Genomic DNA, 19108 nt, shown 5'->3' on the forward strand with positions numbered 1-19108 from the left:
TAGAACATTTCTAACCTCCATTGAATGAATGGATCTCCACTGAATTAATGGATCTAACCTCCATTGAATTAATGGATCTAGGCAAGGAGCATCAGTGGCTGCTAACAGCACACATAAAAAAGCAACAACCAGGCAGGCAATCACACGTAATGTGTAGTCTTGTCAAAGGAATCAAACCTGGAGTCTAATAAAGCCTCTGCACCTAGCTTCTAATTTGTAGGTAATACAAAGGACATACAACAATGCTGAACTGTCCTTGAAATGCAGTTAGTAAAATCCAAACTGTGGGAACTATACAAGTCAAATGGACCACGTTCTTCAACAGATAAATTCTAAGGAAAAGAAAGGGATGGAGAAAAAAACAATAAATTAAAAGAGACTTAAAACACAGAGCAAAGAAAACAGATACATTAATTTTTTAAGGCAAGACTGAACTGTAGTATCACACTCAGGTGATAAGACTATAAAGAAATGCAAGGAGATTATTGCTATAAAAGTCAGGATAGTGGTTATTTTTGAGAGGAGGAAGGTGATTATATGATTGGGATAAGGTACAAGGAAGTGTTCTGAGGGAGCTAACGAAGTTTTATTTCTTGACCTGCGTACAGTAAGTCCCCTACGTGTGAACAAGTTCCGTTCTGAGAGCGCATTCGTAAGTCCAATTTGTTTGTAAGTCCAACAAAGTTAGCCTAGGTACCCAACTAACACAATCAGCTATATAGTACTGTACTGTAATAGGTTTATAATACTTTTCACACAAATACTACTTTAAAAACAAACACAAAAAATGAAGAAAACATTTTTAATCTTACAGTACAGTACCTTGAAAAGTACAGTAGTACAACAGCTGGCATACAAACAGGGGCTGGCACCGAGTGAACAGGCAGGAAGAGTTACTGACTGGACGAGGGAGAGGTGGGAGATGGTAGAGCTGAAGGATCATCAGTAATAGGAGATGGAGGGCAAGCTGCAATTCCACTCACGCCTGATGTTGATGGCACAGGTTGTTCCTTGCTGGATTCAATTCTATTTACCCTCTTGAAAAAAACAATCCAGTGATGTCTGGGTAGTAGCTCTTTTTTTCTCATCATAGATGACATGGTAGTACTGGATTGCATTCTGAACAGCTGCTGCAACCTTCATGTACTATTCTATGTTCCGGTCCAGTGCCTCAAAAACTAACAGTGCCTCCTTAAATAAAGAAAATCCCCTTGCCAGTTCCTGAGTGGTGAATCTCTTTGGTTCTTCAGTTACTTCTTCTTCCTCTTGTCTCTCTTTGTCCTTTTTCTGGGCCTCCAACTCCATCAGGTCTTCATTAGTAAGCTCCTCATGTTGCATGGCAAGGAATTCAATAAAGTCATCCTCTTGCAGATCTAGCTCCAGCTTCTCTCTGAGGGTCACTAAGTTGCTGAAGACCTCTTTCAACTCCTCATCCACCTTCTCAAATCCACAAAAATTGTGAACCAATCGCAGGCAAAAGTTCTTCCAAACCCCATTCATGGTGATGGCCGTAACCTCGTGCCAAGCAAAGTCAATGTTTTTTATGGCCTTGTAGATGTTACAGTCCTTCCAAAATGTTTGCAAGGTTGTTCCTGATTTGTCACTTGCCTTTACTTCCTGACGAAAAGTATGACATAAATAATATTTCTTGAAAGTCGCTATAACTCCCTGGTGCATAGGTTGGATGAGTGATGTAGTATTCGGTGGCAGATGCACTATTTTGACACTGGGATGAAAGTCCTCCATGAATGGGGAGTGGCCTGGAGCATTGTGGAGCAGCAAAAGAACGTTGAATGAGACATCCTCCTCCAAGCAATATTTCTCTACCTCCAGGATAAAGTGGTGGAAAAACCAGTCCTGGAAAATGGCCTGTGTAACCCAGGCTTTGGGGTTACTCTTCCACACAACAGGAAGAGAGCCTTTGGCTATGATTTTAAGGATACTTGGGTCTCTGAATGATAAACTAAGAGTGGCTTCAGCTTCATATTGCTGGGAGCATTGCCACGAAACAACAGAGTTAGCCTATCCTTTGCTGCTTTATAGCCTGGCATCAACTTTTCCTCCTTACTGATGTAACTTCGGTCTGGCATCCTCTTCCTATACAGTCCTGTCTCGTGCACATTAAAAGCCTGCTTGGTTAAGTACGCACCTTCATCAATAATTTCTCAAAGTGTTTCAGGAAATTCCTGGGCAGCTACCGTATCTGCACTCGCTGCCTCACCACTTACTTTTTTTTTTTTTTTTTTTTTTTGCGGTATGCGGGCCTCTCACTGTTGTGGCCTCTCCCGTTGTGGAGCACAGGCTCCGGACGCGCAGGCTCAGCGGCCATGGCTCACGGGCCCAGCCGCTCCGCGGCATGTGGGATCTTCCTGGACCGGGGCACGAACCCGTGTCCCCTGCATAGGCAGGTGGACTCTCAACCACTGCGCCACCAGGGAAGCCCACCACTTACTTTTATGTTGTGAAGGTTGGCTCTAGCCTTGAAACGATGAAACCAGCCATGGCTGGCATTAAAAGATGCACCCTCTGATTCTTCACTGTGTTTCTTCTTCAAGTCTTCATAAAGGCTTTTAGCTTTCTCTTGAATCAGCATTAAGCTGAGCCGGGACTCGATGCTGATGCCGATCCTGCATCCACAGACTGAGAAGTTTCTCCATCTCCTCCATCACTTTTCCATGCTTCTTCGGTATTACTGTCAACATCATTGGCACAGCAGACTTCACATATTTCATGGTCTTGTCCTTGTTCTTTAGAATCGCACCAGTGGTTGAACGATTCATATTATAAGAACAGGCGATGTCTACCATCTTTTCGCCTTGCTGCACTCTCTGTTATTTTCACTTTTGTTTCCATCGTTATCACTTGGCGCTTCTTAGCAGTACCAGCTACGTCACCGCTGCTTTTATGCTTGCTTCCGGACATCCTGGGCTTGAAATAAAGATGCTGTACTATATCTATACAGTACTGTACAGTAAAGTACACAAAAGCATAAGCACTTGTAGAGGATGCATGCATGTGACAATGTATGCCAGACACGTGAACTAACTTACATGACTGGACATGCGAACACACGTTTGCATCTTTGAAAGTTCACATCTTTCTGGACTGGTTAAAAAGGAGTGCACTTTGTAATAATTCGCTAAGCTCTGTGTGTGAGTGTGTTTTTCTGTATCTGTTTTATTTTATAATAAAAACCACCAAAAACAAACAAAAACGACCAGAGATGTTGTATCACATAACAAACATACTAAAAACACTGAAATATATACTCTCAACCTCACTGATAATTAAATAAATTCAATTTTCTTTTTGACTATGCCATATGGAGTCCTAACCACTGGACCTCCAGCGACTTCCCTATATAAATTCAAATTAAAACAATAATAGGAATCATACTGGCAAAATTTTAAATGATTAGTGATACCTGTGTTGGTGAATTTGTGGGGAAAGAGTCAGTCTCATGTACTGTAGGTGGTCATATAAGCTGATTCAAATGTTAGTGGCAACATAAGCTGATTTTATTCTGTGGAAGGCAGTTTGGCAATAACATCAAATTTCTAATGTCATCCATTTTGACATTAAATGCCCCATTAGAAGAGGACTGGTTAAATAAATTACAGGATATCCACACAGTGGTATATAGAGTGGCCACAGAGTCTGGAAGCATAAGTTTATTAAACATTCAGATAGAAGAAAAACAAATACCGTATGCTAACACATATATATGGAATCTAAGAAAAAAAAAAAAGGTCATGAAGAACCTAGGGGCAAGACGGGAATAAAGACACAGACCTACTAGAGAATGGACTTGAGGATATGGGGAGGGGGAAGGGTAAGCTGTGACAAAGTGAGAGAGTGGCATGGACATATATACACTACCAAACGTAAAATAGATAGCTAGTGGGAAGCAGCCGTATAGCACAGGGAGATCAGCTCGGTGCTTTGTGACCACCTAGCGGGGTGGGAGGGAGGGAGACGCAAGAGGGAAGAGATATGGGAACATATGTATATGTATAACTGATTCACTTTGTTATAAAACAGAAACTAACACACCATTGTAAAGTAATTATACTCCAATAAAGATGTTAAAAAAAAATCAGATAGATACTTACCCCCTTGGTTACTTCTGGTGTACACCAAAGGAACAGGCTTATTCAGTGAAACCAAGTCCACAATCAACTGAGGTAATGCATTTCAGATGCATGTGTAGGAGTTGATAGAAATTCTGTATTTATCTACTATGTTCATTGCAATACTGCACAGAGCATTGAACTACACATTGTTAATGAACGACAAAACATTGAACATATTATGTACTGTAATGTCATATCAATAAATCAAGTATGTGTATTTCCCTATTTTTCTAGACTTTATGGCCCCCCTTTATTGTGCAGTTTTTTGGGGTTTTTTTTTTTTTTTGTGGTATGTGGGCCTCTCACTGTTGTGGCCTCTCCCGTTGAGGAGCACAGGCTCTGGATGCGCAGGCTCAACGGCCATGGCTCACGGGCCCAGCTGCTCCGCGGCATGTGGGATCTTCCCAGACTGGGGCACGAACCCGTGTCCCCTGCTTCGGCAGGCAGACAGACTCTCAACCACTGCGCCACCAGGGAAGTCCCTATCGTGCAGTTTTAATAATCATAAGATAGATCGGTTAGTACTGACATAGGAAAAATTTATTAACTGAAAAAGTTATAGAAGAGAATGTGTTTTACAATGCCAGTTGTGTAAAAATATATGTGTTTATTTGTATATGCATAATAAAAATTCTGGAGAACTTTCAGTTTTTATTTCTCTATTGTTTCATTTTTTATGAGCCTTTATTTCCTTTATAAACAGAAAAACAATATAAATTTCCATTTTGAAAAACTTGAACAAAGCCAACGTCATGCTTAGGGTTGAATGAGAGTTTTTAATGCCTATAAACTGGCCAATGCTCTGTTCCAAGCTGTCTCTCTGTGAATGATGGGACTGGGGCAGGAGAAAGGAAAGAGGTATTAGTGAAATATCCAGAAAGTGAGGATGAAGGACTCCAGACTTAAATTGGAAAAGAGGGGAAAGCTTAGAAAACGAAATCTCCTTTCTTTGTAAAACTGAGTAGTAGAGTCAGAATATAAAACTGGTTGATTCGGGACTAAGGAGGGATCAAAAGCAGGGAAAAGAATGGAATCTGACAACACTTCTAGGAATTAGAAGGGGGTAGGGATTAGAAAGGGGGTATTAGAACGCAGACTTAAACACCTCCTTACTTGCTGATTATGGAACTTCCTGGATGCCAGGATAGGGAAAAGGGAGTAAATGTACAGAGGTTATATGATTTATTCCTTGCTTTAGATATTTGTCTAATGAAAAGGTAGAGGACTAGATTTAAATATTTTAGCTAGGGGCTTCCCTGGTGGCACAGTGGCTGAGAATCCACCTGCCAATGCAGGGGACACGGGTTCGATCAGTGGTCCAGGAAGATCCCACATGCCACAGAGCAACTAAGCCCGTGTGCCACAACTACTGAGCCTGCGCTCTAGAGCCTGCGTGCTGCAACTACTGAAGCCTGTGCACCTAGAGCCTGTGCTCCACAACAAGAGAAGCCACCGCAACGATGTTGCGTACACTGCAACAAAGAGTAGCCCCCCCACTCACCGCAACTAGAGAAAGCCCATGCACAGAAATGAAGAACCAACACAGCCAAAAATAAATAAATTAACTAATTAAATTAAAAAATATATCTTAGGGCTTCCCTGGTGGAGCAGTGTTTGGGAGTCCGCCTGCCGATGTGGGGCACATGGGTTCGTGCCCCGGTCCGGGAGGATCCCACATGCTGCGGAGAGGCTGGGCCCGTGAGCCATGGCCGCTGAACCTGTGCATCCGGAGCCTGTGCTCCGCAACGGGAGAGGCCACAGCGGTGAGAGGCCCGTGTACCGCAAAAAAAAAAAAAAAAAAAAAAAAAAAAATATATATATATATATATATATATATTTTTTAGCTACTGTCATAGATATTACTGCTCACCAAATATTCCAATTTCTCTCCTTACTATACCTCTCTCTGCATGAGGATTATATATTCTGCCCCACTGAACTAAGAGGTGGCCATATGTATTAGTTATCTACAGCTGTACAACAAATTACTCCAAAACTTTACAGTTAAAAACAATGAATATTTATTATGTCATAGTTTCTGTATGTCAAGAATCTGGGAGCAGTTTGGCTAGGTAGTCCTGGCTCAGGTCTCTCATAGTTTTGCTGAGGAGAGGAGCATTGGCCAAGATGGCACACAGCACACCAAAATTACAGCTATTTATAGAGCAACTATCTATAAGAACGACCTGAAGACTAGCAGAAAAGATTTTCTACTATGAAAGATATAAAGAAGGAACCACAACAAGTCTAGTAGGAAGGGCAAAGATGCAGTACAGTCAAGATCCGTACCCCTGGGTAGGTGAGCCACAAACAGGAGGATAATCACAATTGCAGAGGTTCATCCCAACGAGTGAGGGGTATGAGACCCACATCTGGCTCCCCAGCTGAGGGGTCATGCATGAGAAGAGGAGCCCCCAGAACAGAGTCAGAGGTCTCTAGGAAACAGAGGCTCTGCTCTTAAAGGGTGTGTGTAAAATCTCACACTCTGAGTCTCAGCAGAGAGGCAGTAATTTCAAAGTGGGTCAGACCCACTTGCTGATCTTGGAGAGACTGCTGGAGAAGCAGGAGGCAACTGGGACTTCCCCTGGGTATGCAAACACTGGCAGCAGCCCATTTATGGGAGCTTGTTCTACCATGAGGACACTGGTGCTTAGAAGCACCATTTAGAAGTCCTCCCTCTAGCCTATTAGCACTGGGGGTTTACCCACCCACTAGCAGGCTAGCACCAGCCCTGGGAACCCCCAGGTCATGCAGCCAGCTGCTCTGGGACCCAGTCCTCCCCAACAGCAGCCCGACAACTACCACACAAGGACGGGCCTGGCAGCCAACCAGGCCAGGGGCCACCTCTGCCTACTAGTGTACTCTCAGCAGTTGGCCCTACCACAGTAGAAGGGTCCATGCAGCCCACATAGTGAGCACTCCTAGAGCATACAGCTCTGGTGACCAGGAGGAATGTGCTGCTGGGTCCCAAAGGACATCTCTTATATAAGGCCACTTCTCCAAGATTAGGAAACATAACTGACCTACCTAATACATAGAAATAAACCCAGAGAATTAGGCAAAATGAGGAGACAGAGGAATATGCTCCAAACAAAGAAACAAGACAAAACCCCAGAAGAAGACTGAAGTGAACTGGAAATAAGCAACCTATCCGATAAAGAGTTCAAGGTAATGGTCATAAAGATGTTCAACAAACTTGGGAGAAGAATGGATGAACACAGGAATAAGTTTAACAGAGTTACATAATTAAAGAAGAAACAAACAGGGCTGAAGAATACAATAACTGAAATTAAAAATACACTGAAGGAATCAACAGTAGATTAGATGATACAAAGAAATGGATCAGCGAACAAGAAGAAAGAGTAGTGGAAATTACCCAAGCTGGAAAGAAAAAAGTATTTTTAAAAAATGAGGATGGGCTTCCCTGGTGGCGCAGTGGTTGAGAGTCCACCTGCCGATGCAGGGGACACAGGTTCGTGCCCTGGTCCGGGAAGATCCCACATGCCGCAGAGCAGCTGGGCCCGTGAGCCATGGCCGCTGAGCCTGTGCATCCGGAGCCTGTGCTCCACAACGGGAGAGGCCACAGCAGTGAGAGGCCCACGTACCGCAAAAAAAAAAAAATAAGGGAATTGGAGTACAATTTAGGAAGGAAGATATTAAGAGAGCCTTGGGTCATTTCAAAGGAACCCAACTTTAGGGGGCTTCCCTGGTGGCACAGTGGTTGAGAATCTGCCTCCCAATGCAGGGGACACAGGTTCGAGCCCTGGTCCGGGAAGATCCCACATGCCACGGAGCAATGAAGCCTGTGCGCCACAACTACTGAGCCTGCACTCTAGAGCCCACGAGCCACAACTACTGAGCTCGCATGCCACAACTACTGCAGCCTGCGCACCTAAAACCCATGCTCCGCAACGAGAAGCAACTGCAATGAGAAGCCCGCACACTGCAACGAAGAGTAGCCCATGCTCGCTGCAACTAGAGAAAGCCTGCATGTAGCAACAAAGACCCAACGCAGCCAAAAATTTAAAAATAAATAAATAAATAAATAAAAGGGGGGAAAAGTTGTCATATTTAAAGGAGGTATAATATCTGGGAACTGATCAGATCGCACCTGGAAGATGATATTTAGTTAATCTCTGAGCCCACTTTCTTACTTGTAAAATGGGGGTAATTACAGTACCTATTTCACAGGGTTAGGAAAACAAGATAATATATTAAGGAGCTTAGAAGAGTGTTCAAAAGGAAGCATTCACTAAATATTAGCTATAATAATATAGCCTTAATTGAAAAATTATACTGTTCTGAAATATATGAAATGGTTACTTTTAAAAATTTAAGGTCCACTATCTAGTGGGCATTTTAATTTAATTTTTATTTTCTGAAAGTGTATTTTAAATTTCCAAACGTGAGCTAAAGTTCTAACATTCTAGGTATTGTTGAACAAATTAAGTCTTACTCTGTACTTTTTTTTTTTTTGGCTGTGTTGGGTCTCCGTTGCTGTGCAGGCTTTCTTTAGCTGCGGCAAGCGGGGGCTACTCTTTTTTGTGGTGCACGGGCTTCTCATTGTGGTGGCTTTTCTTGTTGCAGAGTGCAGGCTTTAGTAATTGTGGCTCGTGGGCTCAGTAGTTGTGGCGCATGGGCGTAGTGCGCCCGTGCGCCACAACTACTCCACAGCATGTGGGATCGTCCCAGACCAGGGATCAAACCCGTGTCCCCTGCATTGGCAGGCGGATTCTTAACCACCGTGCCACCAGGGAAGTCCCGTTTGTACTTTTCAAGATCATAAAAACTCTCTTTATATCTCCTTCACCAGGCTTCCTCTAGATTTCATGCTATAATTTTGTTTAGGTGTGTCATAAATTCTTTTGTGAATACTCATAAGAACATGGATATCAGTAACAACAGCAGTTAAGTTTACCAAATCTTTGGGGTACTCCAGGGTTTTGGATAAAATCTTTCCTTTTTATAAAAATATAAATCATTATGGGACTTCACTGGTGGCCCAGTGGTTAACACTCAGCACTTCCAATGCAGGGGGCCCAGATTCGATCCCTGGTCAGGGAACTAAGATCCCACATGCCATCCCACATGCCGTGCAGCATGGCCAAAAATTTTTTAAAATATATTATATATTAAATATATATTTATATATATTTACATATATAAAAATCATTAAGGAACTCTTTCTTTGGAAGAAGACAGACTGTTTTGTTTTTACTTTACTGTTTACGTCCAACTTAAGCCTAAATTTAACAATGAAAATAGAATCTTCCTGGAGCATATGGAACTTTTTGTCTTTTCTAAACAAGGAATTATGGGAACATTTAATAACAAACATTCTCCTCACAATATGGTCAGTAAATCTCTGGCAACATTCATTTGGTGCCCATTAGAAGCAGAGAACAGCAATAATAGGATGTGGAAAATTTCAGAGGCAAAGATATAGTTGGTACTTTTAAAGTTCTTATAGTTTAATAGAGGAGACTGAATAATCCCTAATAAGTACACTGGAGCATATTCACTACTAGAGGGATTTAGCATGAAGCAGTTCTTCTTGAACATTTTTCATTGCAATTTAGCTTCTGGAGTAAGCAGAGGAAACGGGAGGGCCAGAATCAATAATATACCTAAGGTGACAGAGCCAGTAAGTCATAGATAGGGGATTTAAACCTAGGTCTCCTAATTCCATATATGAGATAGTCTCACAACATTAATTTTGAGGATAACATCTTTTTGAGATTCCAGAAGATCGATGACATTTGTTTTCACAATTTAAAAAAATCAGCCAGTAAGACTGACTAGAACTCAGAGGATAGCAATGCTCTAGTATTCCACCTTATTTCTCTCATTTTGCAAGAAGGCAGCAACTGTTGACACCCCAAATTAAATGCGATACTTAAAAAAAAGGCCTAAATAGTTAGGGTTTTATTCCTCTGAAATATCTAGTGTTGTTATTTTCTAGTATTCTTCCAGGACTTATCTATAAAGAAAATTCATAATGTCATTTTATATCATAGGTCTGGATAGACACAAGATTTTCTTTCTCTCTTTCTTGCTCTCTCTCTCTCTTTCTATGTTTGATATTTTTAACGTTTATCAAGGTAATACATGTAAACACTTTAAGTCTTGTGGTTTAAAAAAAGTCATGTGGAACTACAAGGCTCATAACAAAACACAGCAGGAGTATATTTTAACACACACACAGACTTAAAAAAAAAAAAAAGCGGTGGCCTCCCCAAAGCCTGAGATACCCTCCCAGACTCATTCACTGGCTTTTTTTCTTTGCATATTTACTAACATTTTTCTAAATTAAATATTTTTACTGCTTTCTTTTTTGATCTGTAAACTTTAAACAGTACCTGATATAAAAGATAAAGATCCAACACTTTATGCTTTCCCTCCCTTCAGCCTCACAATATTGTTATATCACATTTAAATTAAATCAATGTTTCATATTAACCTTATTATGACTCTAAAAGTGTGGTTTACTTCTGGATCAATTGATTGTATTATGATTACATTTCCTTTCTTATGTAACTTTTTGTTTGTCTTGCAATTAATAATTGCCTCAGTTTTTTGTTTGCCAAATTTTCTGTATCATTATCACTAACTGTTCCAGACTCTCTAACAGAAATGTAAAAATGCCTTAACTATTTTCAGCACACCCAAACATGTCATATACACTAAGAGTTTTACTGGAAATACTCCCCAGGAGCACTCCTTCCCCTTTAGTCTGGACTACCCCTCACTGTACAGGTCTGCTGTACAGCTATCATCTTAGGACTTCCTTTTACCTTTCTTAGGTTGATTCCCCTCTTTCCTAAAACCTCTATCTTTGTCATTCTTGTTTCAGTAGAGCACATCCTCCAGTAGTGTCCCAGGAAAAGCTTGAGGGTTAGTAAATTTTTTTGATCCTTGAATCTTTTAATTGTGCCTCACACTTGACTGATAACATGACTTAGTAGAGAATTCTAGGTTGAAAATAATTTTCTCTCAGAATTTTGAAAGCACTGTTTCATTGTCTTCTAACCACCAGTGTCAATGTTAAGAAATATGCTATTCTTATTACCTACTCTTTTATGAATAATCCATTCCCCTTTCCCTGCTCCCTCTTCACCTCCTATCAACAAGAGTTTTGGATCTTCTCTTTATCCCTTGTCTTTAGAAATTTCATGATAATGTCCCATAGTTCTTTTGGTTTTGGTTTTTTCCCCTTCATTATGCTGGGCGCTCAGCAGGCTCTGTCAATCTGGAAATTTGTGTCCTTCAGTTATCAGAGACCTTGTGATTTCTTTGATAATTTTCTTCCCTTCATTTCTTCTCCATTTCTAAAACTGCAGTTAGCCTAACATTGGACCTTATAGATTCATTCTCCAATTATCTTTTCTCTTTTATTTTCAGGTCTGTCTTTTTGTTCTATTTTTCTGGGAGATTTCCTCAATTTTATACATTAATACTTCTATTATTTGTTTTTGCTATTAAAAAAATTTCCCAGAGCTATTATTCTCTGATTCCTCCTTTTTTTTGGAGCAACTTGTCTTTGCTTTATGGATGCACTATTTTATACTATCAGAGGCAGAGGATGCTTATTGTTTTCAAAAAAATATTCTTCTGCTCTCTATATTGCCTGTTTTCCATTTCTATTTGATGCTGTCTTTCTTGGTGAAGGTTTATCTCAACTATCTGGTGATCCTTTGCTGTCCCTTCATATTTAAGAGTGAGTCATTACAAAGGTATTTGGAAGGTCTATGTTAGGCGGAAGAGTTTGTCAGTTGGTGGGTTTCATCACAGGTTGATAAAGTGGGGACCTATTTGTTTTGCTGGGAGACCCTCAAGTATCATTATCTATAGATATTTCTTCTGGGGTTATCCAATTTTAAGTTTCTCCCAAAATTAATCCTCTGCTGTCCTGCCTCGAGAATATAAGCCTTGCTGTCAGCATCCCTGGAGTGAAGTAGAGCAAGAAGGCTGGGTGAGTTTCATCATTCAGCATGTAGATATTCATCTGATCTCTGTTTTCAGTGTGGTATCCTCCTACCCCAGCCTCCTCAGCTATGACCTTTAGCTGTACCTGGTACCTCAGTCTGGAGCTTCTCTAATTCAATTTTTCACAGAATAAACCAGGGACATAGAGGCATAGCTGCCTAACTGAGCAGGATGAGGAAGGAGCCTCGTAGTTTAACTTCTTAAATAGACTTTCAGCCAACCCCTCTCCTTTTGGGCCCTCACATATCTCTGCTGCTATAGTATCTGCTCCTTTCAATTCCTGATGTTTTAGTGTTCTGCAACATGAACCTGCTTGCCTCTCATTAGTATACCCCTCCCCAGTATTTGGAACTCAATTTTCTTGGCTCAACTTTCCATCTTCCAAAATGTTGTTGATATCCTTCATCTGCTGTTATCTTTTTTTTTTTTTTTGCGGTAGGCGGGCCTCTCACTGTTGTGGCCTCTCCCATAGCGCAGCACAGGCTCCGGACGCGCAGGCTCAGCGGCCATGGCTCACGGGCCCAGCCGCTCCGCGGCATGTGGGATCCTCCCGGACTGGGGCGGGAACCCATGTCCCCTGCATCGGCAGGCGGACTCTCAACCACTGCACCACCAGGGAAGCCCTGTTATCTTTCTCATTCCCTTTGTCCTTGTGGACTGATAACATTAAAAATATTAACTCAATATCATTTTAGTGAATGGGGGAGAGAATAAGGATGAAGACGTGTGTAATCTGTCCATGTATACTGAGAACTGAAGGACTTTCAAGATGCTCACTCTTTCGCTCCCATAAAAAAATGTCAGAACCAGAAAATTCAGAGATAAAATTCTGCTCTCATGAGGCTGATGTGGAAAACACATGGGTCTGAGAATTGCAGTACCTATTTTCAAGTCCTGTTATTATTATTTATTGGCTGGTTGATGTTGGTGTTAGGTAAGTTAAATTTTCTGTTTCATCATCTATAAAGTGGTGATAATTGTTCCTACCACAGTCTATCTTACTTGTAATGACTAAGGTAAGGTAATTGATATAAATGTATGAATATATATCAAATATATAATATTTACCATTAACTCTATTACCAAGAGGCATAGTCAAATATATTTTGAGAGGCAGTGTAACAGTAGAAAGAGTATGGGCTTTAGAGTCACACAGACCTGCACTTGATTGCATCTCTGTCATTCATTGTGTGATCCTGGGCAAGTGACAACCTCTCAGCTTTGTTTTCCCCGTTTATAAAACGAGTATGATGCTATTAACCTGACAACGCTGTTGTGAGGATTAAATGAGATAATGCATGTAACACATCTGTTATAGGGCCTAACAGTTATTAGGTACTCAGCAGATGTTCATTCTTCCTCTTATCCCCTTAATTTGGGACCAGCTTTATTATGTTCACATGAGAATCCTAAACTTGTATTTCCTCAATTAATGCTAAACCACATTAGTAATTAGGATCTTAGGTCATCAATAGTCCTCATAAAGGCTTTTTATTTGCTGTTTTCCCAGGACCAAATTATAAGGTGAGCAACCCAAGTTGAAAGAGTTCAGCGTATATATCCTTTGAAGTGGTAACAGGGTATCGCTAAGACATCTTTAGGAATATTTTGTTGTGAAATAAGACATAAAATTTGTAATGAATATTAAAGGAGATCAGGGACACTGGAATACTGGAACTACTACTCAAAAATATTATCTTAAGAGTTATTCATTTTTTTTTTTTTTTCTCTCTGATCCTTACATAAACCCAGAAGCTGGGAATGTTTTATTACCCTGTTTAAAGATGAAGAAATCAAGGCATGAGTGAAAAAGTGACTTGCTCAAGATTCATTAGTCATCAAGGAACAAGGAACTCCAACCTTGGTCTTTTGATTCCCTATTCAGTGGTCTTTTGAAAAAAAAATTCTGGTTAAATACACATAACATAAAATTTACCATCTTGGGCTTCCCTGGTGGCGCAGTGGTTGAGAGTCCGCCTGCTGATGCAGGGGACACAGGTTCGTGTCCCGGTCTGGGAAGATCCCACATGCCGCGGAGCGGCTGGGCCCATGAGCCATGGCTGCTGAGCCTGCGCGTCCGGAGCCTGTGGTCCACAACGGGAGAGGCCACAACAGTGAGAGGCCCACGTACCGCAAAAAAAAAAAATGTACCACCTTAACCATTTTTGTGTAAAACTAAGTACATTCACCACGTTGTGCAACCAATCTCCAGAACACCTTTTATCCTGCAAAACTAAAACTCTATACCCATTAAACAACAATTCTCCATTCTCCCTCATCCCCCAGACTCTGGCAACCACCATTCTACTTTCTGTTTCTATGAATTTGACTACCCTAAGTACTTCATATAAATGGGATCATACAGTATTTATCTTTTTGTGACTGGCTTATTTCACTTAACATAATGTCCTCGAGTTTCATCCATGTTATAGCATGTCAGAATTTCCTTCTTTTTAAGGCTGAATAACATTCCATTACATGTATATAACACATTTTGTTTATCCATTCATCTATCAATGGACATTTGGGTTGCTTGCACCTGTTGGCTATTGTGAATAATGCTGCTATACATATAGGTATACAAATATCTCTTTGAGACTCAGCTTTCAATTTTTTTGGATATATACCCAGAATTGGAATTGCTGTATCATACAGTAATACTATTTTTAATTTCTTGAGGAACCATCATATTGTTTTGGGGAACAGCCATACACAGTGGCTGTACTATTTTACATTCCAACTAACAGTACATCAATTTCTCTACATCCTTGTTAACACTTGTCATTTTCTTTCTTTTTTTTTTTTTTCCTAATAGCCATCCAGTTGGTGTGAGGTGGTATATCATTGTGGTTTCCTTAAGAGTTTTGAAGTCTTCTGTAGAGATGCCAAGACACTAAGTAACCCTGTAAATCACAACACAATTTACATCAAGATCCTACTAAACTTAACACACTGTAGGAGGTAACAGTACACATAGTCATTGCCCTCAAGGATTTTATAATCTAGCTGGAAAGAAAGGACATACGTACTTAAAAATAAATAACAGGACTTCCCTGGTGGCACAGTGGTTAAGAATCTGCCTGCCAATGCAAGGGACACGGGTTCGACCCCTGGTCCGGGAAGATCCCACATGCCACGGAGCAACTAAGCCCGTGTGCCACAACTACTGAGCCTGCGAGCCACAACTACTGAGCCCACGTGCTGAACTACTGAAGCCTGTGTGCCTAGAGCCTGTGCTCCGCAACAAGAGAAGCCACCGCAATGAGAAGTCCGCACACTGCAATGAAGAGTAGCCCCCACTCACCACAACTAGAGAAAGCCCACATGCAGCAACGAAGACCCAATGCAGCCAAAAAAAAAAAAAAAGATAGATTTTGTACCTATCCTAAAGCACTTTATATATACATTCTAGTAGTGAAGTGAGATTATTAAATCACAAGAAAAACGGACCAATAAATTAAACAAATTGTGTTAAGTGTTATGAAGTAAAGGGGCAAGAGGAGACTGTTGCAGTATCCAAGAAAGAGATGACTATCGCCTGGACCAGGCTAGTGGCAGTAGAGAAAAAAGTGGCTGGATTTGAGATTTATTTTGGACATTGAATCAATAAGACTTGATAATGAATTGGATGAAGAAAGTGAGGAAAAGGAAGGAACTGAGTTAACTCCTGAGTTTCTGACTTAAGCAACTGGGTAGAGAGCAGTGCCTTGTTAATTGAGATGAGGAAGATTTGCAGTGGGACATACCCAGAGTTCTGTTATAAACACAATAACTTTGAGATCTCTGTGAGACAAGCAAATGGAAAGAAATAGGCACTTGGACATGTAAGGCTAGAATTCTGAGAAGTTTGGATTGGAAATAATGGATTTGAGAATCATTGACATAATGACATTATTTGGAGACAGTATTTCCATTAGACTAGATTCCTAAATCTCCCCATTGACACATTATCTCATAAGTCGTTTCTATATATGATTAAATAATTAAGAATTCATTTCTGTTGGTTTAGTTCTCGGAGGATAAACTATTCAAGACTTCTTTGGGTAAGGGGGCGGTGCTCACTATACCTCCCATCAACCTCATCAACCCAAAGACAAATTTAATTTCAGAGTTACTAAATGCTTTTCATTAATACCTCAGTGACTTTCTCTTTTACTCATCAAAGCTAACTTGTAAAGTCCCCATGAAATGAATGAAAAGGATTGAATAGGTCTGGATTTCCCTGTGGATTAGAATTTCTATCTTAATTATATTTTCTTTAAGTTAAACATCACCTTCAAGGATGTATGGGCTTGCTTAAGTAGACAGAGTACTGGACTAATATCATGAGATCTGGGTTCTAGTTCAAGTACCGTCACTATTTAAAGTCATAGCCTCTATAGGCCTGTTTTTGTGGGTCAGGTGAAGAGACTAAGGAATATTTTAAAGCCTATGAAAACATAAAATTCAATAGCTTACTACTAGGAAGCTGGAGATCTGGGGTGGTGCTGAGCATCAAGAATGGCCCAGAGTGAAGATTCCAGGAGGCTGTTCTGGATTTCTCACTACTTTTTGTGGACTCCATAATTTGGCTTCTGTATCTATAAAACAGGAGAATGTCAATGATTTCCCTCACCATTATAAGAAGAAAATTAATAAATGTCTATATGTTTTACAGATTCCTGGATGAAACAGGTTAGGAAAATACAAATAACTATTGTGCTGATGTTCTTATTAGCTTAATCTAAGTACAATCTATCTCTAGTTGCATGGGCTTTTCAAAAACGTAGGCCACATTGTTTCCTTCTCTCCTCTTCAAGGCCTCCCCACTTAAAGTGATTTGGGGACTGTCATGCTCCAAATATTTGTTTGGAGGTCTCAGAGACCAGGAGGATACAAATGGTATTCACCAGTGGCTTTTGACCAGGGGTGATTTGGTAATGGCTGGAGACATTTTTGGTTGTCACAATTAGGGAGAGGGTGCCACTGGCATCTAGTGAATAGAGGCCAGGGATACTGCTAAACATCCTACACTGCACAGAACAGCCACCAATAACAAAGAATTATCTGGCCCAAAATGTCGAGAGTGCTGCTGTTGAGAAATCCTGGTATGCACAGATATCAGTAGCTGAAAATTACTGAGGAGGCAGTGTAGTCCCCTTAGGGATACAGATTCGCAAGGTGGTAAAGCAGCAGCCACTGGCATCAGATTGCCTGGGCTTGGATCACTCTCACTGAGCCAAAAGCTCCTTGGAGGCAGGGACCTAATTTTACCTACCACACTTACATTAGGGACTAGTATCCAATGGAGAGTACAAACTATTTGTGGATTGTCTCACACAGTTGTTTTGAGGCCCAAAGCATGGAATATACATGAAGCACAGTGAGAGGGAGAAAAGCAGCTCCTGAATATGGGGAGCTAGGCTGGTGTTATCAACTAGGATGTGCTGCCCTACTGAACATAAACAATTTCACCAAACACCAACATCAGACAAAGCCACTCTGTGACCATGATGGATAAGACAAAAACAAAACCACTCCATAAACATGTTTGAATACAAACAAGAATACTGTCCCAACCACAAAAGAAAAACAAACAAAAAGACCAAATATCCCCCTATCCTGGCTAACATGAGGATTCTTCTCCCTTTTTAGATAATAATGATTAAAATACCCCATCATAGAATTACCTTCACCTCCTAATAGCATCCAATCTAGAGAGCAGGCCCGCTTCCTGGAGCCCTCCTCCAAATTACCTAACACAAGCCCAAACCCTGTAAATTCTTTCCAGCGCCCTCTTCCTGAGATGTCTCCCTGTGCCTCATGCTGTGCCTCCCCTCCTTACAAGGAGACAATAAGCTCAGGTTTTTTTTTAAATTTATGGCTGTGTTGTGTCTTCGTTGCTGCGCTAGTTGCCGCGACTGGGGGCTTATTCTTCATTGCGGTGCGCGGGCTTCTCATTGCGGTGGCTTCTCTTGTTGCAGAGTAGGGGCTCTAGGCGCCTGAGCTTGTTAATTGTGGCTCGCGGGCTCCAGACCACAGGCTCAGTACTCGTGGCGCACAGGGTTAGCTGCTCTGCAGCATGTGGGATCTTCCCGGACCAGGGCTCGAACCCGTGTCTCCGCATTGGCAGGCGGATTCTTAACCACTGGACCACCAGGGAAGTCCAAGCCCAGCTTTGTTCAACTAGACAGGTGATCTCGGTGGTATTTGGCTGGAGGGCATTGACAATAGTGAGAGCCCCCTAAAGGGTTACTGCTATCATCATGCCTCCAGGGGAACTGCACCCGCAGCGTTCAAGCAGAGACTTCGCAAACAAGGATTTCGAGGTTTCCCGACAGAATGCCTCCTGCCAGGCGGCTTCTCCTCAGGGTACGTCTCCTTTCCCGTCTACAAGGGAGAAGCCGACCTCCCAAGTTCAAATCCAGCCTGTTGAGTTAAATTTCTCGTGAAGTAAAACCCTTTAGTGAGGTGTGCGCCTCTAGCTCCAACTTTGAGTTCCTGAAACACTAGAACACCCCAATGGGGCACGGTGGAGGGAGCAGCAGGGAAACAAGCCCCGACGGGTTCATATTACTGAGTGCCTTACCCACTACCCTAACCCAGGACAAACCACCTCGAACTCACTCCGCAAGCGACGCAGAACTGCGCGGGTTCTCCACGCCTCCAAAAGCTAAAGTAAGGGCAGCCCCAGGCAAAATCGAACCTTCCGTACCGGCTTCCTCAGACGTCGCGCACGCGCACGGGTCGCTGGGCGGCCGCCGCGCTAGCGCCCGCCTCTTCTAGGCGGACTACAAGTCCCGGCTTGCCTGTCGCCGCGGCGTCGCCTGGTAACTCGCGCCAGTCGGAGCGCGCTAGGTCGACTTCGCCGCGCGCCTGCGCCTTGGCGGTCTCTGCGCAGGCGCATTTCTAACTCTTGGGAAGAGAGGGCGGGGTGTTGTTCCCTTTCGCTGATGCAAGAGCCTAGTGCGGTGGTGGGAAAGGTGTCGGCAGGAGCAACGCTGAAGCCT

General features: G+C 41.9%; 1 long non-coding RNA gene across 1 annotated transcript; it reads right to left on the minus strand.

Moving 5' to 3' along the window:
- Nucleotides 1–2413: 2413 nt before the first annotated feature.
- LOC116739860 lies at nt 2414–18847 on the minus strand. Its single transcript, XR_004345723.1, has 3 exons — nt 18726–18847; nt 16578–16699; nt 2414–2928 (listed from the first exon to the last, which is right to left on the minus strand). It is a non-coding gene; the product is annotated as an uncharacterized LOC116739860 (long non-coding RNA).
- Between the last annotated feature and the right edge of the window lie 261 nt (nt 18848–19108).

Source organism: Phocoena sinus, chromosome 15 (assembly GCF_008692025.1).
Source record: "Phocoena sinus isolate mPhoSin1 chromosome 15, mPhoSin1.pri, whole genome shotgun sequence".
In the NCBI taxonomy this organism is placed as follows: Eukaryota; Metazoa; Chordata; class Mammalia; order Artiodactyla; family Phocoenidae; genus Phocoena; species Phocoena sinus.